Source organism: Hibiscus syriacus, unplaced genomic scaffold, assembly GCF_006381635.1.
Source record: "Hibiscus syriacus cultivar Baekdansim isolate YM2019G1 unplaced genomic scaffold, ASM638163v2 tig00110287_pilon, whole genome shotgun sequence".
Classification (NCBI taxonomy): domain Eukaryota; kingdom Viridiplantae; phylum Streptophyta; class Magnoliopsida; order Malvales; family Malvaceae; genus Hibiscus; species Hibiscus syriacus.
In genome coordinates this window covers 517,818-540,391 of record NW_024062662.1, presented here as the reverse complement: position 1 = coordinate 540,391, position 22,574 = coordinate 517,818, and the positions used below count along the sequence as shown (strand labels likewise).

Genomic DNA, 22,574 nt, shown 5'->3' with positions numbered 1-22,574 from the left:
CCCTTATTATAGGATATTATTTTGTTGAGTCTCATAACTATTGAAAGTTACAAAATGATCCACATCTATAGGTGTTACTTTTTTAGTCTCCCGACTATTAAAAGTTATAAAATAGTCACCTGATTATTCATATTTCCAAACTCGTCCTTTTTTGTTAAAATGTTGGCGGTCTGAGTTGACGTTAACTTATTGACAGGGATATGATAAAATCTGATCCCAAAATCGTTGGAGCTATATTTTGTGGATTGACTCTCCATTTATATTATGTTGTCAAGCTAGTTCATGAAATATTATGTCGTTGAGTCAGTACTTGAAAGCAACGACGGTGTCAATAGATATCATTAAAATAATTTTATCATATCTCAGTGAGCATGTTACGTCCGACCATAAATATTTAAACAAATATGAAAAATTATAATATATGAATAATTGAATGATTATTTATAACTTTTAATAGTCGAGAGACTCAACAAAATACCCTAACTAGGACCATTTATATATTTACCTAAAATATAGTCGCATTTGTTTCATTAAAACATAAATGCAATCCAAAAGAATTTACAACATCTTCTCATCTCCTATTATTTTCACATGTTGAGTATTACTGACTTTCTACTCAGTCAAATTTTATTTTAATTAAAATATTTTAAAATTTCATAGATTTAAAATAATTAATTAAAAAAAATTAAAACTCAACTTTAAGTTTAACACAAGGCATAAGAATTAAGAGTAAACTACACCTTTAGCACTTAAATTTTTTTTTTAAAAAATTTGTATGTAACATTTAATTTAAATTTTATTTTATATATATCATTAAAAATTTAAAAAAAAAACTATACATGTGATATATTTTTATGATTCACTTAACTATCATCTTATCTATTTGATTACTGAGGTTTAAATGTGGGTTAAGAGCAAGGTGAATAATCAAATTCAAAGAGACAAAGGTGAGGGGAACAAGCTGATCGGCGAAATCCCACTTCCCAAATCCATCGCTAACGTGTTTGCCGCTCGTAATATTTCTACTGCCAAGGTTTTTCTCTTCTTTTATTTTTGTTTTGAGCTCTTCAATTTCTTTGATATTTAGTAGCTTTCTTTTCTTTTCTTGGCTTTAAGGAAGCGTTATCTTTAACGGAATTGAGTTAATGGAGTTGTTAGATGTAGGATTAACGGAAGTGAGGTCTGCATTATCTCAGATCAGTGAGATCGTTGCTCCACCGTATCAAACTGTAATTGATATAGATATTATATATTGCTTCAGTTAATTGGGTATCTTCCCCCTTTTTCATTCTAATTTCTGACGATTTAGGGCTTTGGGTAATATCAGGCACTTTTTTATGGAACAAAGGTTAAGAACGAGCATTTGAGAGGCCATTTTCCAACAAGCCTGAAAGGATTGGATGCTGCTTTATGGAGGGCACCATTTGGGGTTTTAACTGAATTAGTTGGTCCAGGGAATTGGCAAAACCCAGGTAAAAAGTTTTAATTTATTTTATATCAATGTTTTTATAGGTCTCTTGAAAATTAGAACTTTTGGGGTCCCTGGATTAGTAAATTGTGATTCAATAAGGTAATAAGTAATTAAGGGTAGTGTCTGGTTAAATTGCAGTTATGCCTGAAGCTTTCGCTGTTGGCTTCATTACCTACAAATTATGGAGGCTTGGATGGTCGAGTGATATATTGACGTTGAATCTAAATTCAGTTCAAGAAGGTAATCCGGCTTTTTTTTCTTTCTAGTGCCCATTTCTCTTTCTGGTTTCTAGTTTCTAGTTCCTTTCCTTTTATTTTGTATTGAAGTTGAAAATCTGCCACATTCCAGGTTGTTCGAAATTGGGTTGAGAAGTTTTCCTGAAATATTTCAGATGAAAGAAATGGCGCAAGAGGTATGCGGCATGGCATATTTCTTGATTTTGCTTCAAATTTATTTTCTTTATAATATTGGCTAAGAACGAAAAGAATGGTGCATTCATTTGTATTGCAGATGGCCGGCAGAATCCTTGTTCTTCGGCCAACATCACTTTCAGAATTTACCCAGAGGTTTGTCACTGAATGAAAATTCTCAGTGCTCCTGTTACTTTGTGTCAATGCCTTAATGCGCTAATTGAACAATATTCGACTAGCATTATTAGAATTCTTTGGTGTGTTACTTATTTCTCAGTTTGGAACAAATCAAAGGTTCCTCCTCCAAAACCAAGTGAAGATGCTAGTGATTAATAGTATGGCTGCACTTGTTTCAGGGTAGTTTTATATTCTAACGGCTTCAACTTTCAAGCTTGTGATTTGGATATATAAGTTGTTGTGATGTTTATTTTTGAAACTGTTCATCTTTAATCTGAAATATGTGTTTCCTTTATGCGAGAAATGAGAGTTTCATTGGTACAGGGAACATGAGCAGGGAATTCGTAGACAACAACATTGAGTTGGCATATTTCCTTCATTAAGTAAATACAAAATAATTCAATTCCTCTAATTGTTGCTCTTGCCTGAGGTAATTATCTTTTTAGTTCGTCTTATACATTTGTTTTGTTGAAATACACTAGGTCACTAGCTGAATTTTCACGAATTCCTATTGTAGTGACAAACCAAGTGAGATCTCGTAACCACGATGATTCCTCTCGGTATTCTTTCCAAGGTAAAATGGCATAACCAAATTGTAAGATATTTTCCCATATTTATTATCACAATAGAATCTAACTTGTGCAGTTCAGAATAGGGATGGAACTATAGAGATTCCCATCTTATTGCTGCTTTGGGGATTCATTGGGCTCATGCTGTAACCACTTGTTTAGTGCTGGAAGCTAAATCAGTTTTCCACAATACTTACTTGATTCTCCTTACAAGTAAACTTTCGTGGGAGATATTGGGATGTACTCCTCATCTGCATGTTAGAAATGAGTTGCTTTTGTGGTTTCTGCAATTAAAGAAAACTTAAATTATTGGATTTCAGTTTCATGGTTTATTTAAAGGATGATTTGCTTATCATTTCTTGGAAAAACATGCAACTCTAATGCTATTTCTGTCTTCAGATCTTTTTCTTGTAAACAAAAAGCATTGAATCAACTATCAAGTGTATATTTCTAATGCAAGATTGCCTTCTTTCCGCCCAAATAAAATGTCAATTTCCATTTTAGCATATAGATAATGCTAAATCCCATTTACCCTTTGCGATTGCACTTTGAACAGTTCATTGTCTTGCAGGTCAGACGTTTATAAAGGTGGCAAAATCTCCAATATCTCCCCCTCTGGCTTTTCCTTTCCACTTTACTTCATCAGGGATTTCATTGTAAGCTGATGGAATGGAACTGATGGGATCTGAGATAAATGCAATTCACTGTCAAGGTTCGTTCCGACACGCTGAATGAATCTGCTGGTTATTCTGAGAATATTGTTAAGATACCAATGGCATGGTCTTAGTGATGAAGTTTTGCCGTGGAACAAACCTTTTTTTTTTATAACTTTACGTATGCAGAGAAGAATCTGCTAAGATATTCAAAAACTTGTCAAGTTTCTAGAATAATAGCAGCCCGATAACACCAACTCTTTAGTTCCTCAATGTTCTGTTGTAATGCCAAAATTGCAGGGCACAATGAAATAATCAATTTTGGAATGCAAGGCTTACAATAACACATAGTAGGTGGAAGCTTCATGAATCAATTTGCAGGCTGGCTTCAAGAACTGCTCTATGCTATGACACTTTAGGAGTAATCAGAAAAATAATTCAACAGAACTCATTGTTGTCTTTGCAGATCAGTGAATCTTTATCAAACTCAAAACATCCATTGTATAGGAAATATGGGAATTTTCTTAAATGTTTGTAAATCATGTTCAATAATCTGTCCCTGTTTGTAGGGTATCACATGTTCTGTAAACTTTGGTCTTTAGTTTTTTCTTTTCTTTTATTCATAATCTTTTGAAGAAGTCTCAAACTCAACCAATCCATAGAACTGAACTGAAACCAAATCCTATACCTTATCTCCATCGCGCGCGCGTGTATATATTATTGTTAATGTAATATTAGTTATGTTTAAAATATTTTATATTTATAAAATTTTGATATCATTTTAATAAAATAAAGCCTTGTGTAATTTCTGCTACTATCCTATTTTATTTGAATCGTGTCAAATTACAACCCAATTAAACCTTCCAAGTCTAAGTTTTGAGGGGATACAAATAGGATTGTAAACGATACGAGTCGAGTCTGGATTATTGAGCTCGACTGGATTCAAAAAGTTCAAAGTTGAGTTTGACTTGATTCAAAAGCTTCCGAGTTTGAAATTGTCTAGCTCGAAATTAAAAATTAAAGTTTGATTCGAGCTCGAAAAAACTTAAACTCAAATATTCTCAGATTTAGCTCAGTTGAAGCTCAAACTCGAACTTGGTTCCAGCTTGAACTCAAGTTTGAACCTGAACTTTAAATACATGAAAATCTTATACTATACTTTAAAAAAGAACATGTAATATTAATATTTTAATTTAAAATAAAAATAAAAATATAATAATTTTGGAGTCGTTTCAAATTTGAGTCGGGTATCAAGTAGTTCGTTTCGACTCGTTAAGAACTTGAGTCGAGTTCGAGCTCAAATAGAATCTATTCCAATTGAGTGTTGATCGAATTTTGACCGAATTTAAGTCATTTGTATAACTCGTCTCATTTTCTAGCACTGCATAAGTTTTTCAATTTTAGAGGTTAATTAGTTTGGTGTCGTAGATGAACTAGAAATCTAATAAAATTATTAAGATATATAATATAATAAAAATCAAATAAATTCATAAAAGTAATAGTTTCATAATTTTTTTAAAAATAATCTTAACATGAAATCACGTCAAGCAATGTTTATGGCTTGTGGTTAATTATTTTCGTTCAATGTTTACGAGGTTAGATATTGTGCCAATGCATGCACATGAACGATAATAAGATAGATGAAATTAATTGATATTGAATAGTCACACGTCTTCTATACTTGCATATTTGTTCACTAAATATCATTATTTATATATTCTCTAGGTCATCCTCCTATCTCCTAAAATAATTGAAGTCCAACTCTACAAAAATAATTATTCCATTTTCCATTAAAAGAAAATTCTTCCCTTCCCCCTTGACTATCTTTCTTTGTCCCATTAAAAATATAAAAATTGCCATTTTCCTGGTGGTTATCAGATGGCCACCAGCACCAACCTTCTTCGGGATATCTTTTGAGTAATTTCTCATGTTTACAAGCCTTGAAACAATCTAGGTTTGAGTCCAAATAATCACCGTTACACAAAGGAAAACTTCAACAAATAAGATTTCTTTCAGCAATAAATTAAAACAAAATATTTAGTATTGGGGGAAATGCACAAAAACTTAGATTGGGAAGGATGACCAATATTGGACCAAGCAGAAATACAAGATATAATTTAAAGAAAAAAAATATCGTTTCCATATTCCCTATAAAACCCCAAAGCCTCTACAAAGAAACACATGGAACGCAAAGTCAGATGTACATTTTAATTTGTAACTGTAACCATTTTGGCCTCCAACCTTCGACTATATTTTTTACCAAAATCGACCACCAAAGCCTTCACAGCATTTTCTGCCCGAAAGAGCAGGTGCAGACACAATAAGCATGCAGAATATAAAGTAATAATATCAGAATATCTTACTTACCAGCTTGTGATGGTTTCCAGACACTGCCTTTAGGGGAAGTCATATCCTTCATTAGGGTGCCCTTGGCCAAGGAGACCAGTTACAAGTCAACATGCCATCCTCAACGTGCAAACCAAGATTGGGCAAAAGTCATTCCACCTCTCAGCATAAAGCAATATTGGCAATTAAGCAGCCAACTTGGTTCCAGAGAACAATCACATCCCAAATGTTCTGTTGTACAGATCCCTGAAGTGGGCATCCTGTATTTTGAATCTTCATACCCGGAATAAAACTTGTTAAATCCCAGTCTTTCATTTCTTAGGAGCTCTGCCACACCAAGACCATTTCCACCCTGGACCTCATTCCATCCGTTCCAGTGACCATTTGACACAGTATGCGTGTTTCTTGACTGTTGGTGGTTCAACTGGGCAAATGGAGACATATTGTTAACTTGTGAGTGATCCATTAGCCTTGAAGAAATCCCATAAGAGTCATTCAGAGAAGAAAAGCTATCCCCAACATCATATCTAAGGGTCTGATGAGAAGAAAGAGATCTCTGCATCAGTAATTGGAACCTGGCCTCATTTTCATAGGGACCTAACCGCTGGACAAAATTAGATCTCATGTCTAAGCCTGGATAGTTGAGCCCTCCCTGAATTCTACCCTTACCAACTTCCAAAATTGCTGGATCTATAAGTTCTACATCCCCAGGGCCACCAATCCCACCACTTTGAGGAGCCTGATTAGAATTTCTTAATAGGGATGAACAGTCCATCAAATGATTTCCTATACAAAATAGCATACAACATTAATTTGTTGCAGGCAAGGAAATCCCAAGATCAAAACCCAAAAATACTTACCAGATGTGGGGTCAAAAGCATGGTTTACTCTCTCAATTGAAGAAAAGCCTGGAGGTGGTGCCCTGCTAGGGACAGAGAATCCTGGTGGGGCCGAAATCTGAGCTCTTGAAGCTGCTAGATAACAATGAATAAGTGATCAGTATGAACTAAAATCAAAGCCAAACTTGGATAAGGGTCTGAAAGAAATGACATGAAATGATGCTTAGCATGGAGAAAAAGAAATAAACAAACTGCGCACTTAAGGGGGGAAAACACACATTCGGGCAAAGAAGGTGGTATATCAATACCATTCTGAAAACCTATTTATAACAAACTGATTAATCCATGATTAAGTTACAGAACACATTGTGAGAAAGGTTGCATGATTGCAGGTTATAAGAACAGATACCACTGAACTAAATATTCACACAGGAAGAATAAAGTTCAATAAGAAATGAAGAATGCAACTAAGATTAACTGGAGCAGTAAATTTCTAGACACTAACCAGAAAGCTTATTGGGAAAACTGGACTGCTGGAAAATCTGTCAGATTCTTCTAAGTTACAGGAAGGTAAATCATTATGAACTCCAAACTTGCCTAGATAGGTAACCCTGCTGTCTGCAAAATCTTGGCTAGAAGGACGGTTCTGTGGCATTTGCCCAAAACCACTAAATGAGGACTCAACATCAGCCGGACGATATTTAGTACCCTCCTGTCTTGCAAATGAGAATCGGACTGATTGGTATTCAGAGCTTTCCATGAGCTAGATAGTTTGAGAGGATTGGGCCGCTGCTTCTCACTGTCTCCCAACAATTTAGCCAAGTTCTGTGGAGAAGTTAGAGGCTCATCCCATGTATCAAAATCTAGTGACAATATGTTTGAAATTATGTTGCTCTCCTGTATCATTAGCAGCATTGCTCTCGGCATTAACAAGGTATCTTCCCAACTGATTCCCTTTCTCTTCATTTGAAAGCAGAGGGTAGCATTCCGTGGTAATGTCAGAACCAATACCACTGCTTATGTACTTATCAAGGTACCCATTAGACAAAGAAGAAACATTAGCTCCATGAAGACATGAAGTGTCATGAGCTATTATCTACAATAAGGGTATCAGTTTTCAAATTTACAGAACCAAAAGCTTCTTCATGTTGCAAAGAATGCGATCTACAATGATCTGACAAATGGAGCGGAATTGGTGGATTTGGCACATAACTTGAACTAATCACTTCAGGATCCTTGAGTCTCTGATTATCAAAAGACAATATGTCTTCCTCTACTTCAGAACTTATATTTTCCACAGCCTGCATATATGTATCAGTTTTCCAGAAAGACTGATCTTTTGAAACACACACCTCATTGGGAGAGGTCACATATCTCCCAGCAGCTTCTGAACTTAATGGTTCTCGATAATAATCAGTATAACATTGTCGTAACCCTGACCACTAAGTGAACTGCTAGATCCATGTTCAGAAGCTGAACTGTTTAGTCTAACTTCATCAGAATGTCCATTCATCCTATCCAAGGTCAATGTTGACATATCAGAGCACAACCTCTCTGTGTTCCCATCAGCAGAGGAAATACTCCCCACTTCCTCACCACAGGAAATAGATGTCTGACCACCATGACCTAAGGAGGAGTTTGTAATAGCTGCTGGTATATTAGTGCCCTGGTCATCATGATTGGATGCTAGTATCAGAGAAAACTGGCTGCTCAATGATATAGAAGCAGTTACTCCATTGGGTGAAGTAGGTTTCATTAGTGTAGTGGTTTGACAATCTAAACCAGCATTCTGCTTTGGAGGTTTTAACAAATCAGGTTTACTTCATAGGCATAGCATGAATCTCCTCAGATGGCTTCTTTACAAAATCAGCATTTGCTGAACATTGCTTGTGTTTGTTATTGCAGATGAAAATGGTAATGAGCTGCCGACTGTGTCAGGATTCTGCTTAGGAGGCCCATTCGAACATGCTAAACCAACCGCTTGTGGTTGATTTAATACACACGTTCCCCTGGCAAGAATGATTCAAACTTTAGCACCAGCAATTAACATAACAAATTGTCAGAGAACAAATCAAATAGCATACCATGATGTTCCAGCAGGAAGAGCAATAGTTCTACCAGAGCTGCAATTTGGAGAACTTTTTGAAATGGTCACCATTGCATTCTGTACAATATATAAAATCACAACCAAGTTAGGTGCAGGAACAAAGACTAAGTATGCATGGTGCTTTGATTGATTGAAACCTCAACCCACACGTGCTATTATTTGACAAATTTTATTGCAATGATTCAAGTTAAAAACATATTACTAAGAAATTCCGCAAAAATCTGCTAGCCCTTAACTATTTTCCTAAATTCCTGGTGTTCACTGGTCTATACACAATGGCGAGAGAGTTGGGTCGTCCATCCTCCGATGAGGAATGGACTGTTTTTGTTGATAACCTTAGTAAGAGAGTTACGAGAAGTGAGCTTAGAGAGATTTTCATCCAGTATGGTAAAGTAGTTAGGGTCTATATTCCAAATGTTATTTTTAAACCGAACTACAAATCATCCACGTTTGCCTTTGTGCAATTTGCGTTAGAGAAAAGCTGTAGTAGAGCAGTTCAGAACGTGAATGGAACGCTGATTGATGGGAAGCGAGTCAGTGGGGTGGCAAAGTACAAGAAAAAAATAGTAGAGGAGGAACAGTGGGAAATAAGCTTCAATCAGCAGGTAACAAGCAAGTCATAGGGACAGGGGTTGGCAACAGGTGAAACGAAAAAAGCGAGTAGTTGAGGAATGGCAGAACGTACGATGGTGTTGATGGGGATAGTTCGAAGAACATGAGCAAGTAATAGTGGAGAGTGAAGAGGTAAGGGTTTGAAAGATAATGAAGTGAGGAATGTATGGGATATGCACATTCCCAATGATGATTATGTTGGGTGAAGTATTCATTAACAGGGTTTCAAATATCCCCTGCAGCCGAACATGGTGAAGAAGGCTATGGCAAAGGAGGGGTTCCAGGTAAAGATTGTAAGCTGGGGATTCGTAACGAATGCTGTCATTGTTAGTTCAAGTCAAATGAAGACTTCGTAAGGCGTGGTCGAATACCGAGACAAATTGTTTTCCTGGTTTCAATGGTTATCACCGGTGATGAGAGGATGGTGTTCCATTGGCGTATGGCTTGGTAGAGTTGGTAGGGTTACCACTGCTTTGCTGGAATGTACCATTTCTGGAAAAACTAGCGGGAAGGTGGGGAGATCTTGTTTGTATATTGGACGAGACTAGAAATAAAGAAGATCTCTCTTCGGCGAGATTATTGTTGAGGGCTGCTAGTCCTTATGACATTCAAGATTCCATCATAGTAGGGTCATATGGAAGATCTTTTAAGGTTAAAATTTCTTTGGGAGGTAGCTATTATGCAGCCACAGATGTTTCCGGAGAAGAGTTACAGGAAATTCCAGTTAACGGTGATAGCTCAGGGAAGAAGTAGACAGTCGGGGAAAATCTGCAGAGGTAGTGGGGACAGAGGTGGGCACGTGGGGCAAAAAGTTTAGAAAGTGGGGGGTTTGAGGAAGGTGGGGAACATTCTCTTGAAAAGTCGTCCTACACGAAATCCTATGGTTATGGGCTGTCAGGAATCTGGAATGTGTAATGGAGCCAGTTTCCAATAAGGATACGCGGGTCTTGGGCTGAGAGATGTTGTGGATCAGAGTTGCTCAGCCCAATCTGATTCTAACTGGGATTCCTTTTCACCAGTAACTAAAATTATTCCTAAGGGGCCGGCTGTTAAGTTGAAGTGGATGGTTTAGAAGAGCATAACAAGTGTCAGTCTCTCCATGAATTAATAGAGGTGGACAGTGGTGGTCTTAGAGATAAAGAAGGTGAGGGTGTCCAGGAGGAGAAGAAAATAGATGCAGATGAAAGTTGTTAGTCAATCGGTGAAGGAGGTAAACAAGGAGATTAGGTGAAGAGGAAGAAAAGGGATTTCCAGTTCCTACTTGTATGACTCTGCGTGCAGCACAGGATGGAAAAAGAAAAAAGGTCATTATGCCAGAGTTTACAAAAGGTCGAGGAACAGAAGAATATGGTTTAATTCGAGTAATGATGCTGTTTTTTACTGGTTCAGAGGCTATTACGATTCAAGATCAGAAGGGTTCAGACCGCACAAACTTTCATCAGCCTTCATTAGAAGACGTGAGTGCGTGGAGCGGATATCTTCCTCCTTAAAGTTCAGGAGAAATAGCAGGAAGAACAGAAGAGGTTAATTAATCTTGCCTTGGAGTTGGTCAGTATTAACACTGCCTTCTCTCCTGTTTTTTCTAAACTGGTGGAGGAAGCTATGGCCACGTGGGAAGTGAGCATATTGTTAGGCATATCTTTCAAGGATGCAAGGAGACATTTATTGAAAAGATTTTTATGCCTTGAGAAGGGATCGGAGGTTGTAAAGGATGATGGTTATGATGGTTAGGTTTTGTGATCGGTTGAGTTGGTTTGGGTGGTTGGGAGTGATATTTTTAATGCAGAATTTTAGTATACTGTCGTGGAATATTAGAGGTTTAGGGAGGAGAGAAGATTGTTTCTGGCGCTAGACTGGTTAAGAAGGTCAAACCAGTAATGGTTTTTATTCAAGAAACCAAGCTCGATCATTGTAAGGGGTCTATTGTACGGAGATTAGGTGGGGATCTGTTAAAGGAGTGAAGGTTTCTCCAGCACAGGGGTCTAAGGGCGGATTGATCTGTTTATGGAATGAGAATATGTTCAAAGTCACTTTTCAGCATGTGCACAGCAGATTTTTGGCGCTTGTAGGGAAATTTATAAACGACATAAGGAGTTCGTTTTTATTAATGTATATGGCCCTGCAATTAGGAAAAGGAGGCCTTTTTTGAGGAGCTGTTGTGTTTCGTTGTTTCGATGAATTTACCGGTTTGTATAGGGGGTGATTTTAATGCGTATATTGATCCGGGAGAAAAGTAGGGAAAGCTCAGAACTGGCACACAATAACATCTTTAGAACTTTTGTGCAGCGAGCTAAGCTCATTGATTGCCCATGTCAGGAGGGACTTTCACATGGAGTAGCAACAGAGAAGTTTCAACATGGGTTAGGCTTGATCGGTTCTTAATAAGTGACACTTTCCTCAACTGTTTTCCTAAGATTACACAGAACCTCCTTTCGAATTTTGTGTCAGATCATAAACCGGTGTTGTTGAAAGATTTTTTGTATAAACTGGGGCCCAAAACCTTTTAGATTCTTCAATTATCTTTTACAAGAACAAGGCTTTGATGATTTTGTTGTAAACCTTGTGGGAGATGAGAAGAATAAGAGGGATTATGGGGAATTTTTAGGACGTTACAGATGGCCAAAAATCAGATCAGAAGGTGGCAGGGAATTAGTAATGTTGGGCTGTCAGACTCCATGCGACTCTTGAAGGGAAGATAGATAATGGGAAAGGAAGTCGCAAGGTGGGATCCTGTCCAAGGGGGAGTGGACCAGATGGTAGAAGGGAAAAAGGAGTTGTGGAGGCTATTAAGGATTGAGGAGAGCATTTGGTGTCAGAAGTCCAGGAGTAGATGGATTAAGGATGGAGACAGAAATACAAGGTTCTTTCACTTGAGTGCTTTGACGAGGAATAGAGCCAACACTATTCATTCGTTGAAAATTAAGGGAGATTTTATTTCGGATATAGGAATGATAGATACTGTGTTCAATTTTTTTAAGGCAACGTATAACACCAATCAGCAATGGAGGTTGAGGGCTTAAACTTGGAATTTGCACAACTAACTGCATTCAGAGTGCATCTTTGGAGGTGGAATTTTCTGAGCAAGAAGTATGGCAAGTATCTCTTCGGATAGTACTAAAGCTCCGGGCCCGGATGGGTTTACCATGGGTTTCTATAAGAAATATTGGGCAAGCCTAAAGGAGCATCATGGAGTTTTTCTCTGATTTCTATCAAGGAAGATGTGGGATCATGGAGTTAATCATACGTTTATACTTTGATTCCTAAAAAATGTATTCCGAGAACATTGAAGATTTTCGACCCATTAGTCTTGTGGGCAGCATGTATAAGATCCTTTCAAAGGTTCTCTCAAAAAAGACTTATATCTTGTGTCAAGGATATCATTAGTCCGTCTCAGTTCGCGTTTATTCCGGGTAGACAATTGTTGGATTGTGCATTTCTAGCCAATGAAGGAATTGATTCTTGGAGGAAGCAAGGACTTAAAGGGGTAGTTTTCAAGGTGGACTTCAGTAGAGCTTATGATACAATAGAATGGCATATTATTCAAAGGCTTATGAGGGAGATGGGTTTTGGAGAGAGATGGTGTTCTTGGATATCACAGTGTATTCCACAGCTTCTATCTCGGTATTAGTGAACGGTCCTACTAAAGAGTTTTCTATTGCTAAAGGCTTGAGGCAAGGTTGTAGCCTTTCTCTTCTGTTCAATTTAGTCGGGGAATTACTTCATAGGATGCTGTCTAAAGCAGTGGACTTGGGTCTGTTTCAAGGTTTCTCTTTTGGTAAAAATCAGAATCCCTTCTCTTTGTCCCACCTTCAGTTTGCAGATGACTTAATTATTTTCTGTAGAGCGTCTATTACACAGATTAAGAATGTTAGAAGAATTTGAGGATTTTCGGCTTAATGACGGGGCTCCATTTAAATTTAGTTAAAAGCAAACTTTATGGAATTAATGTGGAAAGTGACATCCTTGAAGAATGGGCTACGAATATTGGCTGTGCTATTGGTTCTTTTCCAACGGAGTACTTAGGCCTTCCTTTAGGGGCAAGAATGAATTCGGAAAAGTTGTGGGATCCGGTTATTGCCAATTTTAATAAGAAATTGGCTGGTTGGAAAGTTACTTCTTTATCTTTGGCTGGTAGATTGGTGTTAATAAAGCGGTATTATCATCATTACCTATTTTTTTCCTATCTATGTTAAGATGCCTGCTACTATTTCTCAAAAGTTGAATTCATTGATGTCGATTTTTTATGGGGAGTAGGGAAGACAAGAAGAGAATGCATTGGGTGCGCTGGGATTATGTATGTAGGCCGTTGAGTGGAGGAGGATTGGGAGTGGCGGATTTGAAGGTTACTAATAAGCTTTGTTGGGAAAGTGGGTTTGGAAGTTTGCCAATGATAGAATTCGATGTGGAAGAAATTTTTATGTAGTAAACATAAGTAAGCTGTCATTCGATGGATATCAATAGAGTTTTTTTCTTTAAAGGACTCTTGGATATGGAGGGGTATTGTGAACAGCTATTTAAAGGATGATGTCATTGGAAGCTGCCTTAGATCTCACGCTAAGCTTCAAATAGGTAATGGTAAGTCGATTACTTTTGGAGTGATACGTGGAATGGGGATTTTCCTTTGAAACTCTTGTTTCCCAGAATATTTGCTCTTTCCTCAAATAAATTGGGTAAGGTAGCTGATTTTGGGAGTTTCGGCTCGTCTGGGTGGGTTTGGAACATTATGACCAGGAGAAACCTGTGTGATTGGGAAGTTGAGCAGTTGGTTGGGTTATTGGACAGTCTTAAAACATCAATCTGTTCAGTCTTTGGAGGATTCTTTGTGTGGGTCGGTTCGGAAGATGGCAGTTTTCTGTTAAAGCGTGTAGGAATTCCTTTTCTGTTTTTATTGATGAATCAGTTCAGTGGGAGAAAGTTGTTTGGCTGGGGTTAGTTCCACCAAGAGTGGAGACTTTTCTTTGGCAGTTGTCTCATCAAAAGGTTGCTGTGAGAGTGGAGTTGCTGAGAAGGGGGATCGATGTAGGGGGGATCATTCTCTGCCCGTTGTGTAATCAAGGGGCAGAATCAGTTCAACATTTGTTTGTCTCTTGTCCTGTTTCTTGGGAATTATGGATGAAAATTATAGGGTACTGGATATTCAGCTTGCTATTCCACAAGACCCCCTAAACTGCTCAGTTCATGGGGGCTTTTGAGGCCAAAATCAGTTATTTGGAAGTTCATTCCAGGGGCAGTTTTTGGTCCATTTGGAAGTTAAGGAACGAGATCATTTTCGACAAGGGAAAGTTAGACAGAATTTCTTTATCTTTTACTGTTCGTTTCAGACTAGCTAAGTGGTTTGTTGCAAAGTTTCCTCGGTATTCAACTCAAGTTGATTTTTTAATTGGTGACCCCTCTGTGGCAGACAACTTTCCAGACTTCAAGGTTTTGAACAGCATTGGGTCTTGCTGGATTCCTCCTCTATGGATTATTTTAAAATGAATGTTGATGGAGCGGTGAGTAGTTTGGGGATGGTGGCTGGTATTGGGGGTATTCTTAGGAACTGGAATCGGGTGATTCTGACTTCTTTTTCGATAAATGTTGGTCCTAATACTCCCATCCTAGCAGAATTAAGGCTATCAAGAAAGGCATTGACATCTTGTTTCATCTGTTTGGGCTCGAAGGTAGGCTTATTGTTGAAAGTGATTCAAAGACAGCAGTGGAATGGATTAAATATCAAAATTCTGTCCCTTTGTACCTATCTATTTTTGTGAAGGAGATAGTGTCTGCTGTTTCTCGAAATCAGATCGTTATCAGGTGGATCCCTAGGTGTTGTAACTGTGAGGCGGATAAGCTGGCTAAGGAGGGTATTGGCTGAGTGTTTCTAGTCTTTGGTATTTTAGTTGGAGTGTGTTTTCTATGTGTGAGGTTTGTAGGAGTGTTTCTTGTCTTAAGTATTTTGTAGGAGTGTGTTTTCTTCTGTATGTTATTTTTGTAAGTGTTTCATTTTTAATAAATTGATGTTCTCTTTTCCTCCTTTTTCTAGAGGGTTCTTGCCTTACGGCAATGGATTACTTAGAAGGAGGTTTTAAATGAGACATCCTATTCCTATCAAAAAAAAGTATGAACTTACATTCGGAACACTTTTAGCAATTGGTTTTGCTGCAGAAGCAGAACTGTTGGAGCAATAATCATCCACTGGTGGAGGTAACATATTTCCAGGTCGCCGTTGCATATTGTTTGTTGCACCAGTTATTTGTTGAACCCTACTTTAAACAACAAAGTAAGCTTATAAATAATGCAAAATTTTGAAACGTTTATTTGATGAAGCTTACTCCTTTAAAAAATAAGTTAAATCATGCAATAGAAAACGTTACTCAAAATGGAGAAGCCAGAATGCATGCTTACAAATGAAATGTTGCCAAAGAACCAAAAAGACATCCAAATTTGATTTGAAACTCCTATTTGAAAAGTGAACACTACAATAGTAAACATTCTTTGTTAAAGAAAACCTTTTGACGCCTGGGACTTGAAAAAAGAATGGGTGAGAATCCAGGAAGCACCACTGGGAGGACAAAATCCTTTTGAAGCATTATCAAAAACGATAACGCACACCAATATTCCAAAGTACTTAAAGTTCCCAAAACATCCTTTGCATATGTTAACTTTTCGAGAATAATGGTCACTCTTAACATACCCTTACTACTTGGGTATATAAAGAGCATATGATAACACCCCTTCAAATGAGCTACCATAAAAGTAGTGACTATGAAAGCTCTAATTGGTTTTACTAAAAAATGAAGAATGAAATATAGTCAACGCCGACATGCATTCAATAAAATCATAAAACATCTACTTATTGGTTTCTTCATCTCAAAAAGAAGTTCCGTGTAACCTAACTAAAAATAAAGTATAAAAGGAAGTAATAGAGAGACAGGCAAACTCAAGAAACATACCTTGTGTAAGCTGATATAATTTCCTCTTTGTGAAACTATCTTCTTGAACCAATCTCATGCAAATATAGACAATCAGGATTTGTGCAAGGCTGCAACCCCAAAAAGAACTTGATCATTTTTCTATTATAATAACAAACCTTATCATATTTTCTAGTATATTATTACCATCATTGTTTTCCTTTGTACTATGCAATTTTACATCTAGCAAATCAAAACCTTTTTATATTTTGTCCATTACTTAAACTCTAGATACTATTATTATTTTACCATGATGCTTATTGACTTCAATGTTAGTTTTATGGTCATTATGATCAAATCTTACTGTTTCCAATGATTGGGGTCCTTTGTCATGGCACTGTGTTCTTTCTAATTTTAATTCAAAACGGCAATTTTTACATGCTCAATTAAGTGAATTAGGGCTCAACAAATTTGAAAAGAAGGCCGAGTATAGCCTTTCAAGTAATAACATAAATCATTTGAAGCAAAAATATGCACAGGTAAATTAACCAATATATATATATGCACTGGTAATTTTCTATTTGCTTTAAGCTTGCTATTTAAAACTTGGTTGCCAGATAGAATTAGAGTCAAAATAATGTCAATATATACCAGTCTATTAGAGATTTCGGTTTCACATGGATAAGTTGGATTAGGAGATGTGTTTCTACAGCTTCAATCTCAGTGTTAGTTAATGGGGTTCTATCCGAGGAGTTTCCAATGGCCAAGGGCCTTAGACAGGGATGTTCACTCTCGCCTTTACTTTTTAACCTAGTGGGGGAATTATTGAATCTTTTAATCCGAAGAGCTGTTTCGGAGGGTTTATTTGCTGGTTTGACAGTTGGCAAGGAGGGGTCTTTTAATCTTTCACACTTGCAGTTTGCGGATGACTTAATTATTTTCTGTGGAGCTTCGAAGACTCAAATTATGAATGTGAAGAGGGTGCTTAGAGTATTTGAGGTTATGTCAGGGCTGCAACTAAATCTTAAGAAAAGCATACTCTTCGGGATTAATATATCCCAACAGGAGGTTAAAACTTGGGCAGATTCTATCGGTTGTTTGGTGGGAAACTTCCCATCTATTATCTAGGCCTCCCTCTAGGTGCTACTAGGAATTCCTCTGTTATCTGGAACCATGGTACAGAATTTTCACTCTAAATTAGCAGGTTGGAAGGCTGCTACTCTTTCTTTAGCAGGGAGACTGGTTTTGATCAAATCCGTTCTGTCCTCACTACCTACGTATTTTTTGTCTATCTTCAAGATTCCAGCTTCTATCCTCAAGACTCTCAATTCTATTATGTCTAATTTTTTATGGGGAGGGGGCAATGGTATTAAGAAGATACACTGGGTTAAATGGGATGATGTCTGCAAATCAAAGACTGAGGGAGGCTTGGGAGTTCGGAATCTGATTTCTATGAACAGAGCATTGCTAGGGAAATGGTCTTGGAGGTTTGCAAATGAGAGAAATTCTGTTTGGAGGAATTTTATTTGTAGCAAATACAACATTGACTCTTCTAGATTATTGTTTGACAGCAAGATTCCTTCTCAATCCTCCTGGTTGTGGAGATCAGTGGTTAATAACCATTTCAAACAAAACTCATTTGGTTGTAAGTTCCGTAGTATGTGCAAGTTTTATGTCGAAAATGGTTAGCATGTTCGATTTTGGCAAGATAGCTGGGCTGCTGATTTTCCGTTTCAGATTCTATTTCCTAGACTGTTTTCACTGTCAACTATAAATTCGGTAAACTTTGTGAGTTTGGGGAATTTCTTTCTTCGGCTGGATTTGGGATGTTAAAGTTCGAAGAAATTTAAACGATTGGGAGCTTGAACAATGGTGCAATTTGGTGAGCATCATTTCTTCTTTCTCTCTATCTATTGATTCTAGCGATGGATTGATCTGGAAAGGCAGTGGGGATGGGGTTTATACAGTTGGTTCTTGTGTTAAGAGTTGTGCTTCAATTTCAGAAGAGTCTCATTTCTGGAACAAGATTGTTTGGAGAGGATTGGTTCCCCCTAGAGTTGAAACATTAGTTTGGCAAATTGTGCTTCAAAAAATTGCAGTTAAATCCGAATTGGTTAAAAGAAGAGTTCAAGGTATTGAGGATGGCTTATGCCCTCTTTGTAAAATGGTTGAAGAATCTTCTTCGCATCTATTCTTCTCCTGTTCGGTTGCGTGGTCTTTGTGGAATAAATTTCTAAATTTGTGGAGATTTAGTTCTGTGTTTTCTGCAGAAGCAAAAAAATTTCTTCTTGCTTGGGATGAGTTGAAATCTAATTCGGTAATTTGGACTTTCATTCCTGGGGCTGTTATTTGGACAATCTGAAAATTCAGGAATTACATAGTTTTTGAAGGGGGGAAGCTCGATCAGACTGAATTATTTTTCTTAACAAGAGTTAGGCTGGCCTCTTGGTATTTAGCAAAGAATAAGGATGTTTCTATTCCTAAGGACTCCTTAATCTCTTATCCTTCTATAGGGGATTCTTACTCGTCCTACAATTTCTTGAAGTCTTCCATAACCCCTTGGTTACCTCCCCCTACGGGTTTCATCAAGTTGAATGTGGATGCAGCAATTAGTTGTGATTGGGAAAAATTAGGTCTGGGTGGTCTTATGAGGGATCATTCTGGTGCAATCCTTGGTTCTTTTCAGGAACCGGATGGTTCTGGACCTCCAACATTGAAGGAACTTAAAGCTATCCAAAGGGGTATCTCTTTCTTTACCTCTGTCCTAGGGAGGGTTAAAGATAGGTTGATCATAGAGAGTGATAGCAGAGTTGCAGTAGACTAGATCAATAAGGTTGTCTCATGTCCAGCTGTTTATGGTTTCATTGTTAGAGATATTGTTGAGTGTCTTAAAACTGTCGGGGGGGTTGTTAGATGGATTGCAAGGACAACTAATATGGATGTCTTAAAGATAGGTTGATTATTATGTTGTTGACTTCTATAGTTCGGTTTTAAGGCTCAAGAATTGTTGTAAGGGTTCTACTTGGATTTTTCTTTCCAAGGTTGTAATTCTTATTTTCTTCAATGAAATTATAAGGCACTCTTTTCCTCCTTCCAATGATTAAGAAGCTTCTTTACAAGCTCCATTAATCAAGAAGGAGGTTTTTAAAGAGACCTTCAAATCTTATCAAAAAAAATATTTATTCATCATTATAATACTTTCCAAAATTTTGCACTTACAGTTAGTGTATTGATTTTCATAACTACTTCTTGTGGTAATTTATAAAACTAGCAGCAATAACAACACTAAATTTTCTTTAATTCACAAAATAAATTAACCAAAAATTACTTCTAAACATACCACATTTCTCAGCCATGCATGACAATACTTTGTTGTACCAAAGCAAGCCCTGAAATGAACATTCCAAGTATTAGAGATGACAACCAAGACTGCACATACATCCAACCACTAACAAAAGAAAAAACTCACAAACACATTCTCGTACTTTAATGGTCTACCGTCCAAGACAAATCCATGTACAGATTGGATACAACGAATGGCTTCCTCTTCTTTTGAGTACGTAATATATCTGTTTCCAGGGTAAACAAATGTCATTGAAAACAATAAAGTTCTAAGTTACGGGGGACTATAAAAGGGGCAAAAAAACCTCTCAAAATAGTGAGATCTACATGACATGATGACTTCCATTACAAATCCAAATCCAATACATAATCAAGTATGTCTTATTATTTGGAAAACTAGAGACCGAATACATTAAATAATGCACTTACACACTACACGTATTGTTTGGAAATTGCTGAATGACACCAGCTGCAGTCCGAGACATAGATACTTTAAGAACTTTCCCATATTGACCAAAATAATCTATACGTTGGAGAAGCTGCACAAAAGTGATACTAGCTTAGGTCAGCTTAGGTCAAATACTGCAGGTAGATTGCAGATATAAAAGTGAGGATGGAAATAGAGTACCTCTTCATCTGCCAGATTAAGTGGCAACCCAACTATGTAAACAAGATTCCGTTGAATAACTCGCACAGTGCTCAGTTGCTTCCTTCCTTCAGATGATTTACTCTTTGCTTTTTGCGACTTTGTTTTTCTTTCCATATTAACTTCAGCAACCAACCTGTTTATTGAAACAGCGTACATGAGATGACAGCAAGTAAATAATGAATATATTTAATAAGAATAAAAAGCGAGAAAGCTTGACAAGTGACAACCTCTCACAATTAGCAGCCGTCCCTACAATCTTTTCTTTATCATAAGCACTACGACATGCTGGACACCTCCCCTCAGTATTATCCTTCTCAGCCATATCCATTATATGATGCCAACACCAAACACAAATCTGCCACAAAGATCAAAAGAGGTAAGGCCTACAACAAATGTAAGAATTTTCTGATTTTCTGACACTTCTAAATCACACTTTTACTTCTTTTCTGAAATTCTGAATGGACAAACAAACGGGTAGTTTTACTGTACGGCAACCTAATATAAGGTTAAGAAAAGGAGCAACCGTAAATATTTTTTTTAACATTTTAGATAACGCTCCACTGGAAATGTTAAAACAAAATTAACAATTCCGGTTACGCCTTTCCTTAACTTTATATTAGTTTGCCTTTTCTTAGACATCCCCAAACAAATGTAAGAATTTTTTTTAGCAAAAAGAAAGAGACATGATGCAGACCTCATAACCACATTTGCAAGGCTTGAGTTGCTGGTCGGTCAAATCCATCTTTTCCGCACAAAGGGGGCAGGTCTTTTCTCCCTCGTCACTCATGATTGACTGAACCCACAAAACAAATAAACAATTACATAAAGACAAGAATACTACTATTATACTCTACAAACACAACCACTGAAACCTTAATTAAACTTACCAAAATAATTTACCTGAACCCCCCAAAATCCAAATCGATTTACCAAAAAAAAATTGCAACCAAAACCTTACTTTAATTATAAATCACAAATCAAACCCTAGATATTCCTATTTCAGACTTCATCTAGACCCAAATTTCCAGGAAAAGAGAAGGAAAAATAATCAACAAAATAAGCGTCGACCAATTAGCAGATAAAAACCAAAAGGCAGCTAAACAAATTATGGATCAATAAAACAACACCCCCAAAAAAAGGCTCCCTATAAATCACCGTTTCTTATATTTCAAACTGGATAAGAGAAATTATGGATCTTAATGAACATATATCGAATGGGCAAAAATGAAATTTAGGATGTCAGATTGAGAGATAAATGTCTTACAGTTAGGTGTAGATCGATAATATGATGAATCTGTGAAGAAGATGAGATTGTTCAGAAAGACAACACAGCCACGCCTAGAGAAATCCACCAAATAAATTTAGAGAGAGAAAGAGAGACGAGACGAGAAGGGTTCTTTTGGGTTTCTGGTTCGAATTCTTGGTTGCTGCCTTTGATTTTTTATTTTATTTTTTTTCTAATCCTTTTTTTCGCTCACTTAATATTGTGAACTTCCTATTATTGCCCTTGGATTTTCTTCTTATTACATGATTTTGCCCTTACCTTTTCCGGTGTTGTCGAGTTTTTTACCCTTTTCTCTTCAACTCGGCTCTGTCTAGCAAGGTCCCTCTCTTGAGTTTGGTCGTGATATTTACGATGTCCGCCACGTTGATATTCTTATTCTATCAACGGTTCCGATTAATCCATGGATCATCAATTTAATCATCTATAGATCATTCTTAAGTTGGAAAATCTATTTGGCATAATGTTAAAAATGTTTGTAATATTTAACTAAATAATTATTTTGATCTTTATTCTTTTTTCTAGATTATTTTGATTTTTAATATTTCATTTGATAAGAATATATCATGAGAAGAATTGTCTGACTACCATCTTAGTGAGAAAATATGAGCTAGAAGGAGAAGTAGTCGAGTTTGATGCTATTGTGAGTGTCAAATCAGTCAAGTCGAAGGTAAAGAAGAGAAAGCAACTGAAGTGTTATCGATGTAAAGGGCCACATAAGTTATAGAGATACTTGGATTAAGTCAAGCAGCCCAATAATATACATAAGGCAAAGAGTAGTGAACCATTGAGGCTTGATTCAATTATATCTATTTCTGCCAAGAAGAGTGAAGGTTGAGAGAAGAAAAGGGTATTCGAACTATCCGAAAAGGCTACCGAGGAGTTTGTTGAGAATGTTTTGAGGGAGATGAACATCGCTTTGGGGATATAGTTGGAGAAGGGTTGAGGGAGTTTGAGCCCTTCAGGAAAAATGCAACTATGGAAACACCACCAATTGGTAAGGTGGGAAAAAGGGCACCATACTTCGAGAAAGAGGGGTCGATGCGACAAGAGACATCGAACTTCATGAAAGAAAGGTCGGTGCACAGGGCGTCAGACTTTAAGGACAAAGAAATGTTGATATGTTTTTAGTAAATACATAAAAATCAAGGGAAGTATCTCAAACAAACTTTTAGTACTTGGCTGTCTAATTTACCATATTTGTTGAGTGTAGGTCAAGGTAGACCT

General features: G+C 37.0%; 2 pseudogenes; one reads left to right on the top strand and one right to left on the bottom strand.

The window, feature by feature from the left end:
• The first annotated feature begins 901 nt into the window (after positions 1–901).
• Positions 902–3,791, top strand: LOC120116192 (annotated as a pseudogene).
• Positions 3,792–5,384: 1,593 nt separating this feature from the next.
• LOC120116191 lies at positions 5,385–21,525 on the bottom strand (annotated as a pseudogene).
• Between the last annotated feature and the right edge of the window lie 1,049 nt (positions 21,526–22,574).